The sequence below is a fragment of the Felis catus genome, chromosome A1, assembly GCF_018350175.1.
Source record: "Felis catus isolate Fca126 chromosome A1, F.catus_Fca126_mat1.0, whole genome shotgun sequence".
NCBI lineage: Eukaryota > Metazoa > Chordata > Mammalia > Carnivora > Felidae > Felis > Felis catus.
This window is the reverse complement of record NC_058368.1, coordinates 157,857,666-157,884,471: the sequence shown is the minus strand read 5'-3', so window position 1 is coordinate 157,884,471 and position 26,806 is coordinate 157,857,666. Positions and strand designations below refer to the sequence as shown.

Sequence of the window (26,806 nt, the reverse complement as noted above, 5' to 3'; positions counted from 1 at the left end):
AGATCTAGCCATGCCTAAAGTCATACATTTCAATTTTTTCGTTGTATAAGTGAACCTATTTACTTTTTAAAGATATTTTAGGGGCGCCTGGGTGGCGCAGTCGGTTAAGCGTCCGACTTCAGCCAGGTCACGATCTCGCGGTCCGTGAGTTCGGGCCCCGCGTCAGGCTCTGGGCTGATGGCTCGGAGCCTGGAGCCTGTTTCGGATTCTGTGTCTCCCTCTCTCTCTGCCCCTCCCCCGCTCATGCTCTGTCTCTCTCTGTCCCAAAAATAAAAAAAAAAAAAAAAAAGATATTTTAAAGTTGAGTTTCCGTCATTTAAAAGAAAAAGGTCCAGATCAACCTAGTAATCTTCAAGAAATATGCTCTCAATAATGTATTAATGTATATGACATTATTTTGATCAATTGTGGGCTATGGAATTGGGAGTAGGAATCAATTTATTCAGATCTCCAGATTGTCAAGCAAAGGAGAGATCTAAACTGACATCTTGGTTACATTAGCATCCACATTATTCTTTTACTGTGGGCATCTTATTTTTATTATTTTACAATACCATATGGGACTCAAGTGGCTTCCAAGAGTTAAGACATTTCCCTGGAAAATGGTAATTTAAGATTTATCTGCCTTCAAATTACAGGAGAGACCAAACGATTTTGAACAATGGGACTGGAGGCAGACCAGTTATGAGTAGGAACTGAGAAAATGGAGGCCTCGTGGCACAAGAAATAAATAGGAAGGGACAAAAGTTAAGAAAACGAATTCAATTTTTAGCTTTAACATATTTATGTCCTACTGGTATTTTATATTAGTAAAGTACTTTGCAGTTCATGACATATTTTCACACGCTATCTCATTTGACACTTAGCTATAATTCTTTGGAGTTAGTAAAGCAGGTAATTAGTTTCAGCATTTTACAGAAGTGGATATGAGGCTTAGTGTGATTATGGGTCTCACCCAAAGTCACATGGGTGTCAGGGAAGGGTTCAGAATCCAGATTTTCTGATTAACAGTCTAGTATTGATGTACCAGGTCTCTCTGTACACAGAGATTCACATATAAACAAAGTTTTCTTTTCAGCAACTTTACTCATTTGTTTGTTAATTTGACTTCATTGTTCATTGTTTTCTTTTAACTCATGACCTCTCCTGAGTAGTGATACAGGCTAAAAGACAGAACTTCAGCCTGAGATGAATCATCTTAATAATGCAGTATTAGAACCAAGGTGTGTGTGTGTGTGTGTGTGTGTGTGTGTGTGTGTGTGTTTATCAAGGGAAGGGAGAGAGGAATTATCAAACAAAGACCCCCCAAACACAATCTTGAGTCCCATAGAATGGATTTATGTTAATTTTTCAAATCTTTTCTGTTCCTTGCCTCCTCCAAAATGAGATCACCTCTCATTCATTCTCATACCAGTAACCCTGACAATTTTAATAATTTGCCATTTCAAGGAGCCATGGGAAAAGAAAGGAAGTTGCTTTTAGACAGTGTCTTATTCAAGCAAACGGAAATGGTTTCTGAACCGCAGAAAACAAATAAACATGCCTCTCCCTGGAACTTCACTAGTGTTTGCCTGTTGTCTGGCACTAAAAAGTGTGCTTTAAAATAATGGTTCAGTGTGGGCCTGAAGATTCTGAATGCTAGTGGGGCTATCTAAACTCTAGAAGAGAGGATGTTGAGTGTGTATAGGACCACTGAGCTTGGACAAACTCCCAAATGCTGGGTGTAAAACCACATGCTAAATGTCTTTCCATACAGCAAAACGAAATGTCAAGTCCTTAATGGTCAGCTTTGCTTTCACAATTTCCCAAGTATGTTTCATTATTGCTCAAAATATAAGGCTAGCATACTATGTATATAGCCATAGTATATGACATCCATCAAGACACAGATGCTTGGCATTCTGGTGATGTTGTAAAGCATTCTAAAGAACTATGCATTTTCTGTTATCATGTCCATTGACATACCTTTCATCCTTTACTTGTGAATTAAAAAATGTGTAGTTTGGAATTCTGTGGGATCCCATTGAATTCCTTAGGACCATGGTCAAACATAGCTAAATGGTTATCCTTTTCCATAATATTATTCTTGGGCATGGAAGGGAGTATCTTCTTAATAAAGGAAAATTGGCAAAGAGACTTCTTGCAGTGCAGTCCTGGTCTGGCACAAAATGTGAGGCGCCGGGGATGCAAACATCTCATCTTCAGATCCTTACCTGGCAAGGATGCAAGAGGACATATTCCCTGGCGTTGCTCAGCAATCTGCAGCACCATGGTAGGTCTCAGGTCTTTGGACTGACCTTCTCTCGGATGGTAGAAATCCAAAGTAAAGCAATGTGACCTGGCAAATGCAGGATCCTGGAGCAGAGAGTGTGATTTCTTCCATTCCTATGGAGATCCTCATTTGGCTGAAAGTCCATCCAGGGACAAAGTGTTTCCAGATCTTTGGCAGAAAAAGAAATGCCCTCTTTTCAACTTTCTTTATTTCAAAGAAGTATAATGCTGAAAAGAAAATGTGAGTATCTTCTATACTTTTGTTATGGCAATAATAGCCATATAGATCTTAATGCTTATACAATACCGGTGTTAACAGTATCTACTTGTAAATAAAATCATTTAAAGAATATAACACTTGTTTTTTTCTAATCTATAGAATATAAGATGAGATAGTAAATGAAATATGTCTGCATATGTGTATATATGTATACATGTGCAAACATGTATGTGTGACATAAAATGTGATGAAATATGTACATATGCATACATGCATAATATGTGTGTATGTGTGCACACATGGGGTGTATTGAGCATGCAGGATGCATGAGATATAATCACAAAAGATATAATCACATGAGATATAATCACAAAAAGCCACTTTGTTTTTTTTTGCTGTCCTTTTTAGTTGGAGAACATCTTCCTCTACCCCTGGATAAAAATAAGCAATCCCATGCCTGTTCTTCCACATGATGTGGAAAATCCTACAATCACTTTAATTTGTAAAATACAATTTTAATCCAGAAACTAGAATTTTCAGGTCAATATATGAATCAGTGTGGTAAAAGCTGTCATTCCTCACTACTCTGCCCTCATCCCATTTTATAGGGGATTTGTACATTCTTCTCTCAGCTACTGTGAAAATGGCCTATGAATGGCTCTGAGAGAATTCTCTCAGGAGAACTGCCATCAGCTGACAAGTGCCATCTTTCCTGGGAAGTCATGATACCACTCCCCTACCTCCCCCCCACATATGTACCAATAACTGATTTTAAAGGTACAAGAGGTCAGACCCTGGTTCCAGGGGAGAAAATTCTATTGTGTAACTAAAGTTGCATGTACCCTGAAATCATACCCTGGCCCCACTTTTTTACTTTTCTTATCCTTAAACTTAATGACTTTTTCTGAAGAACACTCCTCAAAAATTTGTTAGTTCTGAATTTTACACTCACTCTCTGCTTCTAGAGAACGCAATGTGAGACAAGACAAAACAAAACAAATCTCCATTTCCATTTAAAGTTAAGATTTTCCACCACCCACTCAAGGTAGAGTTGTCTGCAGGAAGTTCACCAGCCTTCATAGAAGGGGAGGCAGGTTATTTAATATTATATTTCCAGCATACCACTACTTTACTCACCACCAGCTACCACTAATTATCAAGTAATTTTCCTGTATCTCTTGAAATGAATATATTAATTTTTAAGACTACAAGTATATTGTAATACACTGATATTTTCTGACACTGCTTCTGGTGGGGACAACATCTTACATAATCATGACATTGTATAGATTTTGAAGCTGTGTTGTTAGGACACACTCTCAACACTTTAGTCTCAGCTTCTCTATTTCCCATCCTATTATCTAGAATTTTACTTTTGGAAAGGTAAGAGGTTTTTGGTTTGTTTGTTTGTTTGTTTGTTTTCCCTTTGGGTTCTGATAATCTTTTGGACAAAATAAGCTTTACCACATTTATCTGATCATCTTTATTTTCCATATCTTTTGCTGTGTCTCCTAGAATTGCTTTTCTTCTTATCGGAATACTTCCTCCAAGAGTGTTTACAATGTGGTTCTTTGTGAGACAAACTTGGTATGACTGAGAACATCTCCATTAAGCCCTCCTTGGTGCTACTGAAATCTGGCTGTGAGTGTCCTCTGGGTGGCAAGCACCAAATTTGGGGGTCCTTTGAGGGATGCCCCTCACTTTGGAGCCTCCACACTGCAACAGTGCACCTTTTGGTTGACCTCTTGTGAACCCCCCCAGATCTTGACCCAAAAAGTATACCCATACACTCTTGCTTCTGGGGTCTTCTGGCCTACCAAGAAGGGAGGAGGGAGGTTCTTTGAAGACAACACAAACCTGTTTATCTTCTCTTGGCCCACAGGAATCTCATTTATCCTCAGACCTCCAAAATGTTGGTTCCTCCAACTTACTGACTTCTCTCTGCACTGGGTCCTTATGGGTGTGTTGTCCTGCCCACCTCTCCAAGGCAGGAAGAAGACACTGAGCACACATTAGTTTCTTTCAAATTCTCTTTTATTGCTACTCCACTCTAGCACTGAGGGACTCATGTTCTGCAGCTCAGGAAGCCTTCTTTCATATTTTCACTCTTCCATTACTGAAGATTAGGAACAAAACGCCTCTGACTTTTCAAGAGCATTACTAAAAAGTATGACGAAGCCTTCAAAGTTTTGAGGAAAAATGTAATCTGAGGCAAAATAATCTAAACATTTATACTTTGCCAAGTTACGGAGAGAATAGAGATATTTTCAGACATAGAAGATCCCCAAAACTTTATCCAACATGTACTCTTTCTCAGAAAGTTACTAATGAATATATTCCACTGAATTAAGGAAATTAAGGCAAGAAAAGGAAGAATGGGATCCATAAAACAATCTAACCCAAGAGGGAAGCAAAGGGAATTACCAGAATGATAACGGGAGATCTCAAGACCAGCCTTTTTACCACCTAGAGAACAACTTGTCCAGATTGGGGGTGAGAAGGCTTTGAGACAGACGTCTTTAAAAAGATGATACTGGCAAATCAAAACCTCAATAAGATATCACCTTACACCTGTTAGAGTGGCTGTTATAAAAAAGACAAAAAACAGCAAGTGTTGAAGAAGATGTGGAGAAAAGGGAACCCTTGTACACTGTTGGTGAGAATGTAAATTGGTGCAGCCACTATGGAAAACAACATTGGGGCTCCTCAAAAAATTAAAAATTGAACTACCACATGGTCCAGCAATTCCACTTCTGGGTATTTATCCAAAGAAAATGAAAACACTAATTTGAAAAGATATATGTATCCCTATGTTCACTGCAGTATTATTCATAATACCCAAGATATGGAAACAACTTATGTGTCCATCAATGGATAAATGGATAAAGAAAATGTACACATACACAGTGGGATATTATTCATCCATAAAAAGAATAATATCTTGACATTTGCAACAACATGGGTGGATCTTGAGAGCATGAAGTGAAATAAGTCAGACAGAGAAAGACAAATACTATTTAATCTCATTTATATATAGGAGAGTTAGGGGACAGGTGGAATGGGTGAACAGAGTCAACAGGAGTCAAACTTCCAGTTATAAAATAAATAAGTCATGGGGATATATGTACAGCATGGTGACTGTGATGAATACCATATTATATATTTGAAATTTTCTAAGAGAGTAGATGTTACAAGTTTTTATCACAAGAAAAAGAACTGTAACTATGTGAGGTGATGAATGTTAACTAGACTCAATGTAGTTATCATTTCTCAATGTATACAAATATTGAATCATGTTGACACCTGAAACTAATTTGTTATATGTCAATTTTTTCTCAATTAAAATAATTTTTAAAAGATGACATTGTCAGAAAATGGAAGTGTTTGAACATGAGAGGAGATTTGCATAAGAGGAAGTTTGGAGCTAATTATGTTAAGAACACAAAAAATAAATATATGAATAAAATAAGACTATAACTCCAATAAAAACAAACCAAAAATATGCAGGAAAAGAAAAGTAATTAAACTGTAGTAGTACATAGTACATTTGTAAGTAGTTTACATAATGGAAATAATGTAAATATGGAATATTTATTAAACCAAAATTACAGTAACACTATTTTAGGAGAATGCAAACAAACTAAAAAAACCTCTCATCTTCCAAAGTTTAAAGTTAAAGAATAATGACCCGATGTGACAAATTAAGAGCTGTTATCACGAGCATACTATTAAGAGATAAAAGTGTTTGTTTGTTTGTTTGTTTTTACTTTATAAAGTCTAAAAGAATAAAATAGTGTTTGTATCTGGGGTGCAGGAAATAGAAGGGAACTCCAATTTTTCATTTTTAAAATAGACTGTAGAATTCTTGAGTATTTGTATTTTGTACCTACATTGGATAGAAAATAAAAACTAAATTAAAAAATCAAAAGTTAAAATATGGATTATTTAATAACTGTCACTGGAATAACTGGTTATCCATGAAGGAAAAGGAAAAGTAGGTTTCTACCTCTCACCATCCATAAAAATAAGTTCAAAATTATTATAATACCTATAAAGCTTTAAGCCTTTAAAAAAAATAGGTGAATATTTTTATGACTTCAATCCAAGGCAGATTTCCTTAAAGGCAGAATACTATAAATGCAAGGGAAAATATTGATAAATCATATTGCACATTACAATAAAAATTTTCTGTACTACAAGAAAGTCACCATAAGCAATGCTGAGACAAGTCACAGATTGGGAGAAGATATAATTGCTAAAATATCCAGAATATATGTGAAATTCCTACAAATAATGATTAATGCAAGAAGTTCAATAGGGAAACAAATCAAATAATATAATCAGACAATTTGTTGAAGAAGAGATCTCAACAACCAATAAATATAAGAAAAGACAGGCAAACATAAGGATCAAATTAAAACAAGGAGAAATCATTATACACCAATGGAATGAAGAGGCCGGGGGAGAACAATATGAAAGCTAATAACTCCAAATGTTGTAAAGAATATGGGGAAAAAGAATTTATGTACCATCTGTGGCAGAACAAATTGGTACAAATGCTTTGGAGAAAAATACACTAATACCTAGGAAAGCTGCAAATGTGCACATTAATTAAAGTTCTGATATATCCTTCAGACCTAGAGAAATTATTGTACCTTTGGCCAAGGGAAAGTCACAAAGATATCCTTTACTGCACTTTTTAAAATAGGGGGAAATGGACAATAACCCCAATGTCCATAAACAAGGAATGGATGAATAAACATGGTGTGTTCATACAATGGGATACTATGCACCTGTTGAAATGAATGAACTAGATTTACATGGATAAATTTTGGAAACACACTACTGAAGACATAGGACCAAACTGAAGTTGTGACATGGTACGTATGACTCCATATGTGTGAAATTTTAAGGCACAGCATAATACTATATATGTTCATGGAAAGATACATACAGAGTAAAATCTGAAAACTTGCATGGGAATGCTTCCCAACAAATTCAGGACTGTGGGACTCTTGAGGGAGGGAAGGAGGAATGGGAAAAGAGATCGAGGAAGGACAGTATTAGATGCACTCACAGTGCTTGATTACAAACGCCAAAACAAAAATGGTCTGAGGCAAATAAATAGAAGGCTAACATTTGTTAAATCCAAGGAGGTAGATATGTGGGTATCAGTTTTGTCTATTTCCTGCATGTTTAAAATCTTTAACAACAACAGTACAGAGGGATATGTGCCAACTATCAGAACTCAGGCCTGTTTCTGGTGGCCACTAAACAGGTGCGTGCTCTCAGCCAAATCCCTTAGCATCTTCCAATCTCAGTTCCATTATTTGTAAACAGAGAGGAACAGCATCTCGCCCAGCCAGCTTCAGTGTTTAGAATATGACTAAATGAAATAATATATGTAAAGAGCCATTTCAAAAATTTTTTATAGCTAAATAATGAAAGAATTATTACTGTTTGCATGTTGACATGTAAAAAATGAATACCCATAAAAAATAATAATACTAGTTCAGGGGACTGATATCAACACGTGGTATATCTATTCTATGGGTTTTGTATTGCTGTTTTGACTGTACTCATCATCTTATCCTGCTCTGGAGGCTTGACAAGGAGAGAGAGAAAATGAATCCCATCATGGCTTCCAACTCTATCCCCTAAATGCTCTAAGGATTCGAAAGAGTTAAAGCACAAAGGTCAGCCAGCAACCAGTGGGAGAAAAACACACTGCATGTAAAGATGATATTTTAGGAAATGTCAGTTTAGTGAAAAAGACTGCTTGGCAAAGGAACACAACACTTGCTTCTACTTAGAGCTTTAAAAAAATTATTTTAAATAATAGCATTGGAAAAAATATATGAAGTGAAGAAAGAACAAAAGAAAGAACTTTTTGCCTATGTATTCTTCTCAGTTAGGCTCCTCTTAATAAATGAACTCTCCTCAAAAACATTTGCTAGATAGAAGCAATTAAGGCCGAAGCTCTATCCTCTCTTCACTAATTAATTATAGCAAATGAGCCTGTAATGTGCATCATAACAACTTAATAAGCTGGGCCAAACTATTTTAGATTCTGCTATGCTAGTATTTCATCATTGCTGGGCTATTTAAATTAGGTAAGTACTATTCAAACATAAATAGCTTTTGAATTACCTGTGTCCTTCAAAATAAACTCTATGTCTTGAGCAGATGTGCTATTTATGTGGAAGGGGTGACAGCATCGAATGACCTAGAAGGGAAGACCGGGAAAAGAGGAGGAGACAGGACAAACATGTGAGCTCACACAAACTATCATATTCAGTAATATAATATCCATCCCCCCTGCAGCATATCACACTTGCTGACCGGATGCCATTCCAACAAATTTTTCAGTATTTGTTGGACCTGAACAGTGGAGACTCCGATAGCCACGTTAGCCTCTCTCTTTTGACATCATTTGTTACGTTATCAATTCTCTCCTCAAATGTCTAACTGAACTTGGATCAAAGGGTGACTAATACAAGCTCTTTAGCAATGTCTCCGCTTTTAATGAAACTTTAAAGGCAGTTAATGACTCACTGAGTCAATGAATAGACTTTATACATCTGGGGATGAGTTAAAATATGGCTTACTGTCAATGAAAGAGGCGAAGGCCCCAGACCAGCTGTGAATTATCTCAAACATAATTATCTGAAACTTTAAAGCGCTGGTTTCTCTCAAATCAAAGGTCATTGTGCCTTCCAGGTAGTTAACATCTGCTACTACCTCAAGGTGGTAATAGACTAACTTCAGCAAAAGTCAAACAGATTCTCATCTCTCCCTCCTTAAAGCACAAAGAGTTCATTGCCGATGATGGTATAACTCAGGCACTTCCAGAAGGGATGGAGAAAAGAGGGTGGTGTCAGAGAACAGGTCTGGGACTCAAGCTAGATCCATCAGGTGGTCTCTTCTGTGGACCCTTCATTCCTGTTCATCACTCATACCAAGTTTCTATAGGACATACAGCTAGAGATTTTCACCATGGAGTGGAAAACACAGTGTAACAATTCTCTCAAAACGTTTTTGAAACATGAACCATTTAGAGGCGGAGGGAAACATACCAGTTTGAAAGACCAGAAGAAATTTTAAAAGCAAAGGCCAGTGACCAGGAGAAATAACTGTCTCGTTTCCTCTTTGTTTGTTGTCACACCCATCATCTCCATGAAGTAATGGGTGAAAATGGACACACATGCACACCTGATATTGGATCTAAGGACACATTTTATAATGGCAGAAACTGTATTTCAACACATTTTTTGATGTTCCAAAATACATTTTACCCTCAAATTTGTGATACCCTAGGAAAAGAAGTAAATATATATATCTGTGTATGTATATACATGCATATATATATATATATATATACACACACACACACATATATATATATATATATATATATATGTATGTATATACACACACACCTTTCAGGAGTTATTCTTTCAGTAAATTTTTTGGGCAGAATCAGGACTGAACTGTAAAACTGGGGCTCTAACTCATTTCTTCTCTCATAATTTTCCTCTCATTTCTTCCTCTTCCCTATGCAGGACCTATGTTAGCAAGTCCTTGATAAGGTGCCAAAAGATAAACATTTCAAAGTCCACTCCCAAATCTCAAATCCTCCAAAACTCAAATGGCACGGCAGTAATGATAGATAGACAGACACAGGGATGAGAGAGTAGACAGTCAAGCCGCAATGCCCAGTATATCACAAGTGACGAGAGATCTGCATTGTGTTCACGCTTGGTCAATGCAGTAGCACATTCAAAGGCATTCAAGCCCTTGAGAAATCTGTTCCTTGAATTATACATTTTTATAAAAATATTCTCTGTATAGAAAAATAACTAAGCAAGCAATTTGGAAAGACTTGGGATCAGTCTAAATCCCATTGATGCCTCAAAGGACATGACGTTTCAGTCAGCAATATACAACCAACTAAATTGTTTTCTCCAAAAAGGAGAGCCAGTACTTTTCTTTTTTAATGTTTATTTATTTTTGAGGGAGAGAGCAGGGGTGGGCAGAGAGAGAGGGGGACAGAGGATCTGAAGTGGGCTCTGTGGTGACAACAGCAAACCTGATGCGGGGCTCGAACTCACAAACTATGAGATCATGACGTAAGCCAAAGTTGGCTGCTCAAGTGACCATGCCACCCAGGCACTCCAAGAGCCAGAACTTTTTATATACCTTTGTCAGTCATTGTCAGGCAATAAATACACTAGGTATTTGCTTAAAATAAGAAAATGAGGACAGGGCCAGACAACCTAGCTTATTTTATTTCTGTGGTTCCTACTATTCTCTAGCCTTTCTTTTCTTGGCTGTCACACTGCCCGTGTGGTCTTTAGCAGAGCCCAGAATGCTCCAATAACTCTGTTAGTTTAATGAATTTATCCAACTCACCTAACCATGGAAGGCTTCTCTGAAGTTCCATGACTGTACTTCACAGAAGAGCTTGGCAGCCTTGAATTCCAATAATATAAAAGGCCTATTAAACAATAGCTCATTTGATTTAAATCAAATTTATCAATGTCATATCAACTCTAGAACAGCATTGTCATTTAGAAAGCAAGTTCCATCAGGGTGGGTTCTTCTCTAGGCTTGTTCCTTCTCTTAGTATTAAGACTGACTGCCTTTTGAGGAAGATATAATTGATGTAAAATATTTTCTCTCATCCAAAGACTTACATTAGTTATTCAAATTCCAAAATGACTATGCATAATCTTCCTTGAATCTGTTCACACTTACTATATATCAGGTTATTTAATTTTAGTGAAATCTTCCTCTTGTTTTGAGAGAACAAATGTTGTTCGCTTTACTACCAGGTAACAACAATTTAAGAAAACAACTGTATTAGATTAGCCTAAAAGGAGGGAACTTATTTTCCCAATGACATTATATTGGTTAAAAAAAAGGGGGGGGTATGAAAATAGCTAGAGAAAAAAATAGGATAAGAAATTTGTCTATATGTTATTAGAATAATCGTGTTAGAACAAGTGGCAAAAATTACTTGTATATGGCCAACGAATACAACAGGTGCTCAACTTCCATAATCACTAAGAAAATGCAAATTAAACCATACTGCATCCTGGACATATACCAGAATGCCTAAAACGAGAAGATGGAAAGGAACAAAGAGAGGCACCATAACTCTCATACACTGCTGATGGACCAGAGAATCAGTGCAACTACTCTGGAAATCTGTTTGGCAAGTTATCTATTTAAACTGAATGCTCACATATCCTATTATCTGACAGCTCCACTTCTAGGTATGTTCCCAACAGAAATACATATATACATTCACAGAACTACATGTATCAGATTGCTCATAGCAGCAATTGTAATAGCCTCAACCTGAAAGCTACCCAAACGTCCATCAACAGTTGAATGTATAAATATATTTGAGTTTATTCACACAGTGGAAAACACTACAGTTATGAAGGTAAACGATCTACAGTTACACCCAACAAAATGAATGAATCTCACAAATGTTGTGTTAAAGGAAAGAAGCCAGACATAAAAGCCATACACATTCTATGATACCATTTATACAAAGCACCAAAACAGGCGGAACAAATTTATGCTTTGTTGATGTTATTTGTTAACACTGGTGTGAAGAGGAAGTCAGTGCTCAGCGAATAGGAGTGCTTGCCATCCTCTATGCTTCTGTGATCTCCTGGTGGGAAGCCCTACCCCAAACACTACACACATGCTAAAATTAAGACAGGTTTCCAAGTGAATTCTGATGTTGAAGCACATGACAAGCAGGCATGAAACCGTGGAGATGTACTTAATGCTGCTTCTAGTGGACAGAAGGACTGTGGGCTCCCCATCCCCCCAACACAGATGCCCTGTGACCCTTACTACTAGAGAAGTTTCTCTTTAATTCTTCCATTTCTATCCCATCAAAGCACAGAAAAATACTTTGATTTAGGCTATGATTAGAAAAACGTGTTAGGTGTGATGTGGTGGGGCCAAGGATTGGCAAGGTGGGTGTGGGGGGGGTGTACAAGAAGATGAGAAGACTTATTTAATGCATTTGCCAAAAACTATTATAGACATTTACTTCACACATAATACTTAAGGGAAGTTGCAGGTGGAAGTCCCCTTTCAATTTGTTTAAACTCTTCACAAGCAGACCACATAAAGGCTAAGAAGTTATAAACAGAGGCTACTGCTGCAACTGAATACAAGTTACAACAAAGATAGCCCAACACATATTTAATGATGTGTATAAAGCTACTTGTGCTGAGTAATAATGGCAAATGGTACACATAAGTAGTTAAATAAGGATTATTCTTATTTGGTCAGGTCTTTCTTATTTTTTTCTTCTTTTTATTAATTCTACACTTGTAATTTATTACATGGCAGGGACCTTTTTTTTTTCCTTCTATCTTTGTGCCCCTATGACAGGAGCTGGCGCAAAAGGTTCTCAACAAATGATGTTGAACAGAAGCAATGCCAATACAGATTATTTATCTTAAAGCTCTTTCTCTCATCAGCGTTTCCTAAACTCTACCCATCCACAATGGCTGTGACAGAAGCCTTCCTAGGACCCCTTACCACAACTCTTTTGTCTTCTTTACCTTCTGACACTTTTTCAAGCGCTTATTACTTACCATCCACAACACCCACCCTTTTCCACCTACAATACTCACCTACCTAGTGCTCTGAGTTCAAAAAGTCTGGAATCAACAAAACTCTATGATACAGGCAGATGACCAATCAATAAGGGCTGTGCTTCTTAGCCCTGCCTGCACATTACAGTCCCTTGGGAAACTTTAAAAAATACTGATGGTTGGACCCAACTCTCAGAAATCCACATTCAGTTTGTTTGAGTGAATCTCTGGCAGCTGAGTTTTTAAAAGTGCACCAGTTACTCCTGATGTAGCCAGGGCTAAGAACCATTGCCTAGATGATGAACACATATTCACTAGACATGGGTAAGAACCATGAACAAAGGAGAGCACAGGAGAAAGGACCATAAATATGGACTCTGGGCATCTTAAGAAATAAAGGAAGAGATGTAGTAGGGGTGGGGAGATAACCAATTCAGCAGAGGTCTGGTATGGCAGAGTTTGGGCTTTAATGAAAAGAAACTGACAACTCCCTGATACACCTCTGCTCAGTCCTAAGCAGCTACTAATATGTGAGATTCTTTCTGATGGTTCTATTCAGTGTACTTAAGTCCCAATTTTTTTCAATGTTCATTTATTTTTGAGAGATATTGCAAGCACAAGCGGGGCAGGGGCAGAGAGAGAAAGACAGAGAGAGAATCTCAAGCAGGCTCCATGCTGTCAAGTGCAGAGCCCAATATGATGTTCAGATTCACAAACCGTGAGATCATGACCTGAGCCAAAATCAAGAGTCTGACGCTTTAACTGACTGAGCAACCCAGTGGACTGCAAGCCCAATTTTAATCTGGTGAAAAAAGGAAATAGAAAGGACAGAGCACATGTTTCGAGGAGTATTTTAGTAGTTGTCATGATTGCTTTTATTGTGAATTTTGGTTTCTAACAGTGAAGACTACTTCCCCAAGTAAATTTCAAGTGCAGGCTTTAGAACCAAAGAAACCTAAGTTTGAATGCTGATTTGATCCTTTTTAGTCACAGATCTCAGACAATTGATTCTCTGGGACTCAGTTATTTTCAGTCTATAAAATGGGGATGATAAAATCTACCTTGTGAGGCCTTATGAAGATCAAATAAGATAATAAAAAAGAATGTTCCTGACAGTTTGAAGATACACAATATTCTTTACCTTCCCCTCTAGATAAGACCTATCTTTCAGACCTGTATTGTCTAATATGATAGCCATTAGCCATGTGTAGCTCTTTGAATTTAAATTTTAATTAATTAAAAGTATTTACAATTAGAAATTTAATTCCTCAGTTTCCCTAGCCATATTTCAAGTGCTCAGTAGCCACATATGGTTAGGGATATCTACCTATAGTTTATTGGACAGCACATTATAGGCCATTTCCATCACCGCAGAAGATTTTAGTGAACAGCACAGCTATACTACCAGAGCTCACTTACATGCAGCTACATGAGATTCCATCCATAGAATTCACTGGCCAAGCAGAGAGGTACAGAGCTAAATGCTTCTATCAGAATATTCCATGAGTAACACACCTGCTTTTTCTTGGTGTTCACTTCCATAAAGAATGGGACATAAAAAGAAGATGTTAAGAAATTTGAAAATAAGCCTGGCTTACTTAGCAATTGTGCTGAGGCTGAGCAGGTTATGTCAGTCTTTAGCTTTGCAAAAGCAAATAAAGCCATCCAGGGTTGTCAAGCAAAGGCATATTTGCCATCAATTTATTTATTATTCATACACAGCTTCTAGGCACTGTACTGGTCAACTTTGAATTCATTTCCCTGGCAACCTGGGATAAATTAAGCAACATGACAGAGTCATGAGGCAGGGAGCCTTTTGAGAACATCTTAACCCATCATCTCAGACTTTGAAGTTGCCTTTTATCTTAGATACTATGCCTAAACCAGCCTGCCAATGTGTCATCTGAGGCCAACAGTCTCCAGATCACTAATTCAGGTCATGACTTGTTTAAACAAGAAAAGCAAGAATGTGATGGGTCACAGGGTGTGGTTGTGCAGGCTGTGCACTGCACAACTCCATGGAGTGTCATTTACATAGTTATCATAGATTTGAATATTCATTCTGACAATTTGCCCAGAAAATAGCAATAGTGTCTTAAACAAGGGTTTAACTTTTTTTTTTAACTTTCATTAAAGTTTTGTATATATTAGCCACGGGGTAACTGGGTGGGTGGGTTGCTTTAAAGCAGAAACAATCAAAAAAGTAAATATCCTTAATCTAGGGGTAATTCAGCAATGAGGCCGAAGAATGTTCTGGATATCCATAGCAGTCTTTGTTCCAAAGCTGCTGGAAAAAATCTGCCTCCTGATTAACAAAACTGGACCTCAACCGCTGGATTTAGAGATATTCACTGGTTCTGAACAGGTTTTAGCACTGACACAGTGGTTCTCAAGCCTGGCTCTCAACCACTTAGGGAATTAAAAAAATACTATATTCTTAGAAACAAACAAACAAAAATGCAAAACGAAATCACAAACTTATAGATACAGGGAACAGACTGATGGTTGCCAGAGGCGAGCAGTAGGGGGTAAGGAAAATAGGTGAAGGTGGTCAAATTTCGGATTGTGAAATCAATAAGTCACGGGGATGTGACGCATGGTGACTACAGTTAGTAACCACTGTATTGTATATTTGAACATTGCTAAGAGGTTAGATCCTGAAAGATTTTATCACAAGAAAAAAATTGTAACTATGTATGGTGATGGATGTTAAATAGACTAATTGTGGTGATCATCTCATAATGTATACAAACATCAAATCATCATGTTGTACACCTAAAACTAAAATAATATGGCAATTATATCTCGGTAAAAAAGAAATACTTGATTCTGAACTCTACCTCAAACCAATAAATGAGAATCTCTGTGGGTCCTGGGTACCAGTATTTTGTAAAAGTATACAAGGTGCAGCACAATGGATAACTGTTCCTCCAGCAGATGGAAAGAAGAGGAATCTGATATCCCCAGTCTGGGCAAGTTGTTAAATGGAAGAAGATCTCTTAAATGTATTTTATGGAACTTTGAGTCAGTAGAAGCAAAGATAAACTGAAAGGAGACATTTTTGAAAAGTAAACAATATGATCTGGTATTCATGATTGTGGAGTGGGTCTTTATCATTCAATTTTAAACTTTAGAACTGTACTGCAAATGTAAAGAAGTAGCATCAAACTTCATTGATAAGGTGTTATGGAGTGCTCAGATTGTGCTTTAAGTATTTGAAGAAGCAGGGAAGTAAATGACCGAGAAGGAGAAGGGGAAGGCCCATTTGTGAATGAAAATGAGCCCTCCACTAAGTCCTTCATGCTGGAGGCTGGTGATGGCCTATAATATACCAAGTGCCCACTGACGTTCCCAGAAGGTGAATGGTCCAAAAGGAACAAAAGCTATAGTGTTAAGGCCTTTGCTTCAAGAATGTACAGAAGTTGCAAAATGCATTCCTGAAAGAATTCAGTAATAGGAGTTTCATATGAATGAAACATGAGGTTGCCATGATATTGCTCAGGGTCCTTATGTAGCACATTTACATACAAGTCCACAATGATGCATCAGTGGCCAGAATCTGCCTACTCATGATCATATTCTACAAAGCCGTTGCAAGTTCCTTTACACCACTTTGTGTGTAACGTAACACACATGTCTTGTATTATGTTCAGTTGGATACCTATCAGCAGGTGGCAGGGAGCATACTTTGTGCACTGCTGTATTTCTCCGGGTGGCTTGCACAGCACCTTCCACATGGTGAGAAACCTGTTAGAGAACTGTGAAGAACAGATAAGCAAAGAACTGACCAAAGGAAAAGCAGTGTAATCATTTAGTTCTGGAGTCAGCAGTTACCCGATGAATCAATAAAGAACAGTGTATGAGATTGTTGCTTTGAAGAATGCTACCAAAAAAAGAATGAGTGGTGGGGCTCTTAGGAGAAGACCCAGGAAGAGTGTCTTCCACCATCCGCTATCTCTATCTGGCTATAAATGGCAAGCAATCCTTAACAACCTTTTAAGCAACTAGTGAAACATCAACACTAAATTCAGTAATCTTGCCATTTCTATCACAAGATATCACAACTTTAACTGTGAAGTGGACTCTAACAGATATATTTAAATTTTCCAGGTGGGAATCTTTCCCTTTTTTAACCCAAATAGATGTTTAACTTGCTGATGTTCCTCCATGTAACATACAACATATTTAATGAGAAGCCAGTAGCTATAGGGATCTCCCTACACTGGGAGTAGTGAACTTGAAGCATAGTAAGCCATGAGCCAGGATTCTTGTAAACTCAGATTAGAGAAAAAATTAATTTTTCTGTCGCCCTGGACTTTTCTTCTTCATGAAGACCTGCACCTCAGCCCAGAAAAGAACAGCTCACTGAGAGCAACGATCCACACAGCTGCTACAGATGTGTTCCTTCTGGCAGTGCTACACATGCTGCCACCGTGTCCCTCTCCTGTCTTACAATCAATCAAGGACCATCTGGGATGCCTGTCCCGAGCATGCACAATAGAAAAGAAGACAGCATCAGACAGCACCATGTCCCCCACATGGGAAAGAGGCCATAATCATGTTATCAATTAATCAACCAAAAGTACTGCATTCCTGATGCCCCACATCTGTGTGAGCCCTGCCTGCTGCTGGTTTCTCTGGGGGAATACTGCAGAACATTCAGACCAAAGATTAGATCGAATAGTAACAGGAAAATAACAAGGAGGTATGTATATATTTCAATCACCTATATTGGCTTTCAAAATGGAGCAGCTCGTTGTACATCCAAAGAGTATCCTATGAAACAAACAAGGACAACCAAGCTGCTTGGGAAACAGAAAGATATCTTACTCATGTTTGTATCCCCAGAGTGTAACATGGTGTTCATGTTAAGTGTACACGATAGGTATCCAATAATCCTTGCTGAATAAATGAATGAATGAATATCTTACATGAAGATGGAATCAGAATAGCCCTTAAAACTTAACTACCTATTATAGCCTCCATGTAAAGAACAACAGCACTAAAATTCTGTGGATTTGGCCACTTGATATTACTACCTTGGCCACAGCTAATCGGTCCAGAGATTTGTGCTCAGGCCAAAGGATCATGTATAAAAGCCAAACTGCTCTGAGGCACTTTGGTTTAAGACATCTCAATAAAAGTGCCCTAGATTGGATAGTGGCCAGCAAACTCCATCGGATCCTCTCTCTCAGTGAGTACAAACACGAGTCGCACAGAAGAGTGGGTCATGGGCCCTGCTCTTGAATATGGCATGGTGATGGGCTTCTGGAAGACCAGGGTCCAGAGAGGCTGACTGCCAGTTTATAAGGAAACCTATCACTCCAGGCAGCTTTTCCCTAACCGTGTTCTGAGAAACAGAATTCTGAGAGATGTAAGTAGATACTGCTTGATAACAGTCTGGGAAATGCTGAATGCCATGTCCTTTCTTGATTAGTCACAATATCCATTTGCACATTTAAGTCTCTTAAAAATCTTGCTACAAGAAGAGAGAAAGAAAGAAAGAAAGAAAGAAAGAAAGAAAGAGGGAGGGAGGGAGGGAGGGAGGGAGGAAGGAAGGAAGGAAGAAAGAGGGAGGGAAGGAGGAAGGAAGGAAGGAAGGAAGAAAGGAAGAAAGGAAGGAAGGAAGGAAGGAAGGAAGGAAGGAAGGAAGAGGGAGGGAGGGAGGGAGGGAGGAAGGAAGGAAGGAAGGAAGGAAGGAAGGAAGGAAGGAAGGAAGAAAGAAAGAGGGAGGGAGGGAGGGAGGAAGGAAGGAAGAAAGGAAGAAAGAGGGAGGGAAGGAGGAAGGAAGGAAGGAAGGAAGAAAGGAAGGAAGGAAGGAAGGAAGGAAGGAAGGAAGGAAGGAAGGAAGGAAGAGGGAGGGAGGGAGGGAGGAAGGAAGGAAGGAAGGAAGGAAGGAAGGAAGGAAGGAAGGAAGGAAGAAAGAAAGAGGGAGGGAAGGAGGAAGGAAGGAAGGAAGGAAGGAAGGAAGGAAGGAAGGAAGAAAGGAAGGAAGGAAGGAAGAAAGAGGGAGGGAGGGAAGGAGGAAGGAAGGAAGGAAGGAAGGAAGGAAGGAAGGAAGGAAGAAAGGAAGGAAGGAAGGAAGAAACTTTAATCCTATTTAGCAGAGTGCCCTGAAGCCTTTATGTTACAGCACATGTACCTGCTAAAGTGTAGGGTAGGATACCTGATTTGAGAAATGGTGCCCTAAAGTGACCTGGGTGGATCTTTCCTCATAATTTAAGTAAGTCTAACTAAAGTATTGCCTTAGTTATGAGGCTTTAAAATATTATCCCCAGGAAATGAGCCTCTGACTTGTAAGAAATAATCCACAGCCTTGGTCAAAATTAGACCGAACTCTTTTCTATAAAGCAAAGCAGTTGCTCAAATTGTAACATGAGTCAAAACTTTGGGTTCCAAAATTTTTAAGACTTCATGACTTCATTCAGGAATCCTAAAAACAACTGTGGTCATCATCCATTAAAAATGCAACTTTCACAGTGTTCCACAGACAGGGAGATAAAAGTCCTTCGAACTGATTTATTTTCATTAGCGCCTTGCCAGTAAATATGTAAACAATTTAAACCAGGCAAACACACATGCTGAGCATAATAAAACCCATCTTAATTGCTGCTTTACCAAGGAAAAGAACTCTGAGTACTTTGTCCAATAAATAAATGATCTATGATTCTTCTTGTCACTTTTCTTCTCTTCAGTAAGTTTAATAAATAAAAGTGATGGTTTTGGAAAGTTTTAGGTCAGCTCTTCCAATTGTAACATTCCTTCATTTAAATATCACCACAACATTCCAAACTTTGAAGCAAAAACTGTTTCCTACATTTATTTTGACACATATCATAAAGCAGCACTGATAAAGCTCAGTCCATCAGCTCTGGCTGGAATTTTCCCTGATCCATGCCTGCTTCTTACCTTTTACTTTTTTTCAGTTCCTTTCTTCCTCTCTCCAACCCTTACTCTGCCCCAGATTCTGACGCATTAAGCCCCTGGTAGGAAAATGAATTTTGTTTTTTAATCGTTTGATGCCTGCCACATAAGCTACAAGGAAATGCATTTTAACTCATCTAAAAATTCTAGTTAGGATCATGAATAACTGAAAAAGGCTTAGCAATGAGCAAACATGCCTCCCATAGGAGAAAAAAAGGTGAGAATGAACTCCAATAGTTACAGGAACATAAATTTCCTGGTCTGTTAGAGATCAAAAACAAAATTAGTGTTTTAATGGAGAATTCATAAAGATAGAAGTAAAACAACAACAACAACAACAAAAAAAAAACAAACAAAAAAACTCCTGGGCGCCTGTGTGGCTCTGTCAGCTAAGTGTCCAAACAGCTCAGGTCATGATCTTGCGGTTCACAGGTTTGAGTCCTCATCTGGCTCTGTGCTGACTGAGAGCTTGAAGCCCGCTTTGGATTCTATGTCCCCCTCTCTCTCTCTGCCCCTCCCCCACTCACACTCAGTCTCCCCCTCTCTCTCTTTCAAAAATAAACATTAAAAAAAACAACTAGGGGCGCCTGGGTGGCGCAGTCGGTTAAGCGTCCGACTTCAGCCAGGTCACGATCTCGCGGTCCGTGAGTTCGAGCCCCGCGTCGGGCTCTGGGCTGATGGCTCAGAGCCTGGAGCCTGTTTCCGATTCTGTGTCTCCCTCTCTCTCTGCCCCTCCCCCGTTCATGCTCTGTCTCTCTCTGTCCCAAAAATAAATAAAAACGTTGAAAAAAAAAAAAAACAACTAAATGAACAACCATCAATTCTCACTAGCTCCCAAAATAAAATAAAATATTCCTGAAATTAGACAGTCTTCTCATCATTCAATGCCTACTTTTGGAATTAACAGAGTAACTCTGGACAAGGTTGTAATCACTGTCCCAGTAGTAAAATTCAAAGTAAATTTTATAAAATTATGTATGTACATACATAGTACATGGCCAGCTTTCACTCTTAACAGCTACGGAGGCAACGATTCTTGAATTCAAAAACTGCTATTTAATGTGTCAACATGGTAGTAGGGATTAAATAAGAGGAGAATATAGTAAAGATGACACAAGTTTGTATAAGTTATTAGGATCAGTGAGGAGAAAGAAGAAAAGCCATCCAGAGGGAAGAAAACATGAGGCCAAAGAAGAAAACAAAAAGAATTTAGTTTCCATTCCTACTCCTTATAAACTGTATTAATATTCAGATTAAGCCCTTTATTGCTTCCACTTGTATTTCGTTTCTGAAATGAGTGATAACACAAAGCCACCTAGATAACATCAGAGCATACTAAGAGAGGAGAAAATATATACAGATGGTCACCAACTTTCAACAGTTGGACTCACAACTTTTTGACTTTTTGATGGTGTGAAAGCAACACACCTTCAGTAGAAACCACATTTTGAATTTTGAATTTTGAATTGTCATCTTTTCCCAGGCTATTGATATGCTGTACGATACGGAGCTGGGTGGTGGCAGAGAGCCGCAGCTCAGGCAGCCGTGCGGTCGCGGGATGAACAACCCAGACACTCACAACCACTCTGTACCCGTTCAGTCATTCCGTTTTTCATATTCAGTAAATAGTCAAGATATTACATGAGATATGCAATACTTTATTATAAAATAGGCTTTCTGTTGGATGATTTTACCCACCTGTAGGCCAATATGAGTGCTCTGAGCACTTTTAAGGTAGGCAAGGCTAAGCTATGATGGTCAGTAGTTTAGGTGCATTAAATACATTTCTGACTTATGATATTTTCAACTTATAATGGGATTATTGGGATGTAACCCCATCGCAAGTTAAGGAAGATCCTGCAGTAGTTTTGTGCTTTGGAGAAAGGAGATGGACAGGGTCAGCACATGGACATTTTTGTAAAGTGACTGGAAGGTCATTTCTATCTCTACATGCACTTCCCAAGGTTTGGTCTCTCACCCTGAATTAGTTCACAGATAAAACTATCTATTAACATTCAGATAAGGATTGGAGGTCATGGTAAAAAAAAAAAATCGAGTTTATAGCAACACATTACTGATTTGATCCCACCCCATCCCACCCGACCTCGAGGAATTGCTGTGACGCCAGAAACTGCATTTCTCTCCTTTCTAGTGTGCGCATGTTTCCTAGCCTCTCTCATATAGTGTAAGAGGCAGGTAGATATGACATCGATAATGCATATAACAAAACATGAAATTTTATAGTATTCCTTTGAGATAAAATGTACTGCTATAGCTTTTGATTTTAGATTTCAGATAATCAAGTCAGTACATTTCAAATACTTGCAAAAGAGAGAAATGCAACCTTTTCCATTGAAAACTCCTTAATGTCCACAGCAATTATTCATTTGCCTGCAACTTTTTTTTCCTCCAAAGAATTTAATAGCAACAAAAGCAATAATGATAATAATATTTAGCGCTTATGTACTAGGCACAATGGCATGGGCTTTACTTACATTATATCTTCCAAACTATAACAAAGGAACTATTATCATTTCTGTTTTACAGATAAGAAAATTGAAGCTTAGAGAGGTTAATGATTTACCTAAGATCACATGGCTCATAAAGAAACTAAACAAGAATGTGAATTCTGCTCTTTAATTCTACTGCCCACACATCTTATCCCGAAGAATTTGAGAAATGTAATAGGCATTACCACCTACCCATAAAAGGAGAGCACAGGCATTCTAATCATGAATGTATAAGTGTTGAAGTTAATACACAGAGAAGTGTAATATATAGGAAAATGAATTCTAGGTAATTAGAAAATCTGACTCTTGATTTCAGCTCAGGTCATGATCCCAGGGTCATGAGATCAAGCCTGGCATCAGGCTCCATGCTGGGTATGAAGCCTGCTTAAGATTCTCTCTCTCTCTCTCTCTGTCCCTCTCTCACTTGTACACATGTACACATTCCTCTAGAAAGAAGGAAAGAAAGAAAGAAAGAAAGAAAGAAAGAAAGAAAGAAAGAAAGAAAAGAAAAGAAAATCTGATAAGTATTTAGAAAATTTGATACTGAACCCCTTCCATATCAGCCAAAAGTTCCTAAAAAGGCCAATGAGGGTTCAAATGTTGTAATACCCCATTGATTGTTTTAGGGCGTCCATTTAAATTTTTTTTTAACGTTTATTTATTTTTGAGAGAGAGACAGAGCATGAACGGGGGAGGGTCAGAGAGAGAGGGAGACACAGAATCTGAAACAAGCTCCAGGCTCTGAGTGGTCAGCACAGAGCCCGACGCGGGGCTCAAACTCACAGACCACGAGATCATGACCTGAGCTGAAGTCGGAGGGCATCCATTTTATTTTCCTGAATAGGCACAGCTCTAATACAAAGGGACAAAGATAGATGGACAATCGAGGCTCTGGGCAATCAAACATATTTACATTCCTATAAATTTCATTTTAGGAAAAATCTACTCAAATATAAGCATCAGTTAAGTGTTTAACACATTTGACTTTAGGAAGCTGAATTAAAAGCCAGGGTCACAAATGCAAAGCAGTTGTTTAAGCTAGGTGGGATAGTCATCCAAGTGGTGAAATTTAAGGAATACAGAAGACTCTTCTGCTTGAAATATTTTCTGTCCTCACCTGAATGTCTTCATCATACTTTGCCACACTTATGAGAATCTCTGTTAGATACTGATTTTGGAAGTTCAAATGACAATATGAGCCATTTATTCTTTAGTGCCAATTAGCATAACTTGATTATTTTGCTTTCCAACAGAAGTGGGAGTTTCTAGCCATTCTTAGCCCTGGTTGCACATTAGAATCACCTAGGGATATTTTAGAACAATGCCAATGTCTGGACAACCTGGAGACCAGGCAGCAGTACATTTATCCAGCTTCCAAGGTGGTCCTAGTATGTGCCAGGCTTGAGAGTCACTAGTGTAGACACTCTATCTCCTGTAAAGAGAAAAAATGTTTACTAACCATGTTCACTTTTTCTGTGTTTTTAGCACTATATAGAAAACTCTCTTACAAAACTTAATACGTAAATAACTCATTAAAATGTGAAACTTACCGGGGCGCCTGGGTGGCGCAGTCGGTTGAGCGTCCGACTTCAGCCAGGTCACGATCTCGCAGTCCGTGAGTTCGAGCCCCGCGAGTTCGAGCCCCGCGTCAGGCTCTGGGCTGATGGCTCAGAGCCTGGAGCCTGTTTCCGATTCTGTGTCTCCCTCTCTCTCTGCCCCTCCCCCGTTCATGCTCTGTCTCTCTCTCTGTCCCAAAAATAAATAAACGTTGAAAAAAAAAAATGTGAAACTTACCAAGAATTAACATTTAGCTCTCTCTGCTATTACCCACTCATCTATATATGGATAGTTGTGTTGCCTCCATATCTTGACTACTATAAATAATGCTACAACATAGGGGTGCATGTATCTTTAACAATTAATGTTTTGTTTTCTTTGGGTAAATACCCAGTAGTGGAATTACTGAATCATATGGTATATCTATTTTTAATTTTTTGAGGAACCTCCATACTGTTTCCACAGTGACTGCACCAGTTTGCATTCCCACCCACAGTGCACCAGGGTTCCTTTTGCTCCACATCCTCATTAACACTTGTTCTTTCTTTTTTTTTTTTTTTTTTAATTCTAGTATTGTGACAAGTATAAAGTGATATCTCACAGTGATTTTGATTTGCATTTCCCTGATGATTAGTGTTGTTGAGGATTTCTTCATGTGTCTATTGGCCATCTGTATGTCTTTGGAAAAATGTCTACTCATGAGACCTTACTATTTGTGACAACATGTATGGACATAGACAGTATTAGGCTAAGAGAAATAAGTCAGTCAGAGAAAGACAAACACTATATGATTTCACTTACATCTGGAATCTGAACAACAAAACAAGTGAAAAAAGCAGACTCTTAAATACAGAGAACAAATTGATGGTGTTCTGAAGACAGAGGGTGAGGAAACAGATGAAATAGATAAAGAGGATTAAGAGGTACAAATTTCCAGTTATAAAATAAATAAATCATAGAAATGAGAAGTACAGCATAGGGAATATAGCCAATAATATTGTAATAATGTTGTTTGGCAACAGCAACTATATCGAGGTGAGCACTATGTATAGAATTGATGAACCAATATGCTGTATACCTGAAACAAATATAACATTGTATATCAATTATACTTAAAAAAAACATTTGTTGTAATACTTGTTCACTTGAAGAAGTGTACAATACAAAGGTAAGTTCTCATAAGTGATAGCAGAAACAGTTTCTTAAAAATTTTTATATTCTCAGAATTTAGCACAATTCCAAGCATATAGTTAAGGTACTAAGTAAATGAGTAATATTTATTAAGTAGATGAATAAATGAATGTATGAACGAATGATAGTAACTGGAATTCATAAAGAATACAGCCTAATGATTATAAGGCAAAAACAAAAGGCATCCTTGGGCTTTCTTCCCTAAAGTTACTATTGCCTTTATGAAATTAGTAACCATATTCTTGGGGCACCTGGGTGGCTCAGTCAGTTAAGCGTCTGACTTGGACTCAGATCAAGATCTTGCGGTCCTTGAGCTCCAACCCTGCGCTGGGCTCTGTGCTGACAGCTCGGAGCCCCAAGCCTGCTTCAGATTCTGTCTTCCTCAATCTCTGCCCCTCCCCCACTCATACTCTGTCTTGCTCTCTCTCTTTCTCAAACATAGATAAACATCAAAAAAAAATTTTAATCATATTTTTAATTCTATTTTGTCACTTCTTCCTTGGGTTTGATGCTAAAACTGCTAAAAAAAAAAAAAAAAAAAAAAACCTTCAGTGACTGTGAGTTAAAAATTCTGTTAGAGTCAAGTTAGAATATGGGAAGACCAGACACAACTTGCACTTATCCACCTATTCCTGGATTGTAGTTTTACATTTGATTCCTATTTCAGAAAGATGGGTGTTTGGAAACTACATAGATAATAGGTTGTAGGATTTTAACTCTAACCTGAAAATGAAGAAGAAAACAGAAGAAGGAATATAATCTTTAAGTTGGCCTTAATATTGTCTGCATTCCTGGTGCTGATCATTTTATGCCTAGAGAGCCCAGATTCAACCAATGGATGCTTTTCTCCAAGTTTTGGGAAAAAGTCAGTTACTGTACTGTAACTGTATAACCTGTACTGTAAAGTATAACCTGTACTCATGAAACACAGGCAAGGCCCTTGTTACTACCACCACCATCTGGCTATAGTCGGCTATAGTAGCACCATAGTCAAGCTAGCTAAGTATGAGCTTCTCTGTAGCCAGAAAGGATATATTTGTTGAAGTCTGTTATATTCCAATCAATCTTCTTATTTCATCCCCTTTCATTTTCAGAGACCAGCTGCGAGTTCCCAGGACTCCTTGTAGAGTAAGCACGCATATTCTTTGGTTTTACTTATAGTTTTTCCCAATGAGTACCACTATGCTTTTGTTTCCCCTCTTCCAGTAAAATCTGAGATCCTTTGGACAGAAAGCAAAGTTGACAGCAAGGTGGTTAGATAAATTTTCTAGGTGCTATCAATCCCAGAAAGACTCTGTACTCTAGAATAATTTCTTAGAACATCTTGGCATTAATACACATATCACAAAGGACTTCATTCACTGACTTCTACCTTCCTAAAATGACCTTACCACTATACCACTTACTCATAGGTATTTTAGTAAATCATACCCTTAGAAGATGGTTTTTGGATCTACCACATGTGTATGTTGGTTATAGTATAAAGCAGAAAAAAATCCAGGAAA

The 26,806-nt window shown here is 38.1% G+C and overlaps 1 long non-coding RNA gene across 9 annotated transcripts in view; it reads right to left on the bottom strand.

The window, feature by feature from the left end:
* Positions 1 to 26,806, bottom strand: part of LOC111561730 — a 414,779-nt gene that overhangs the window by 35,473 nt on the left and 352,500 nt on the right. For 7 of the 9 annotated variants that reach the window (XR_006583250.1, XR_006583244.1, XR_006583247.1 and 4 more), the window contains 3 exons: positions 10,904 to 10,963; positions 8,642 to 8,717; positions 2,214 to 2,440 (listed from right to left, as the gene is read on the bottom strand). This is a non-coding gene — a long non-coding RNA (uncharacterized LOC111561730). Of the gene's footprint in view, positions 1 to 2,213; positions 2,441 to 8,641; positions 8,718 to 10,903; positions 10,964 to 24,737; positions 26,522 to 26,806 lie in introns of those variants that run through there. The other 2 variants (XR_006583253.1, XR_006583251.1) reach the window with 2 other exon arrangements.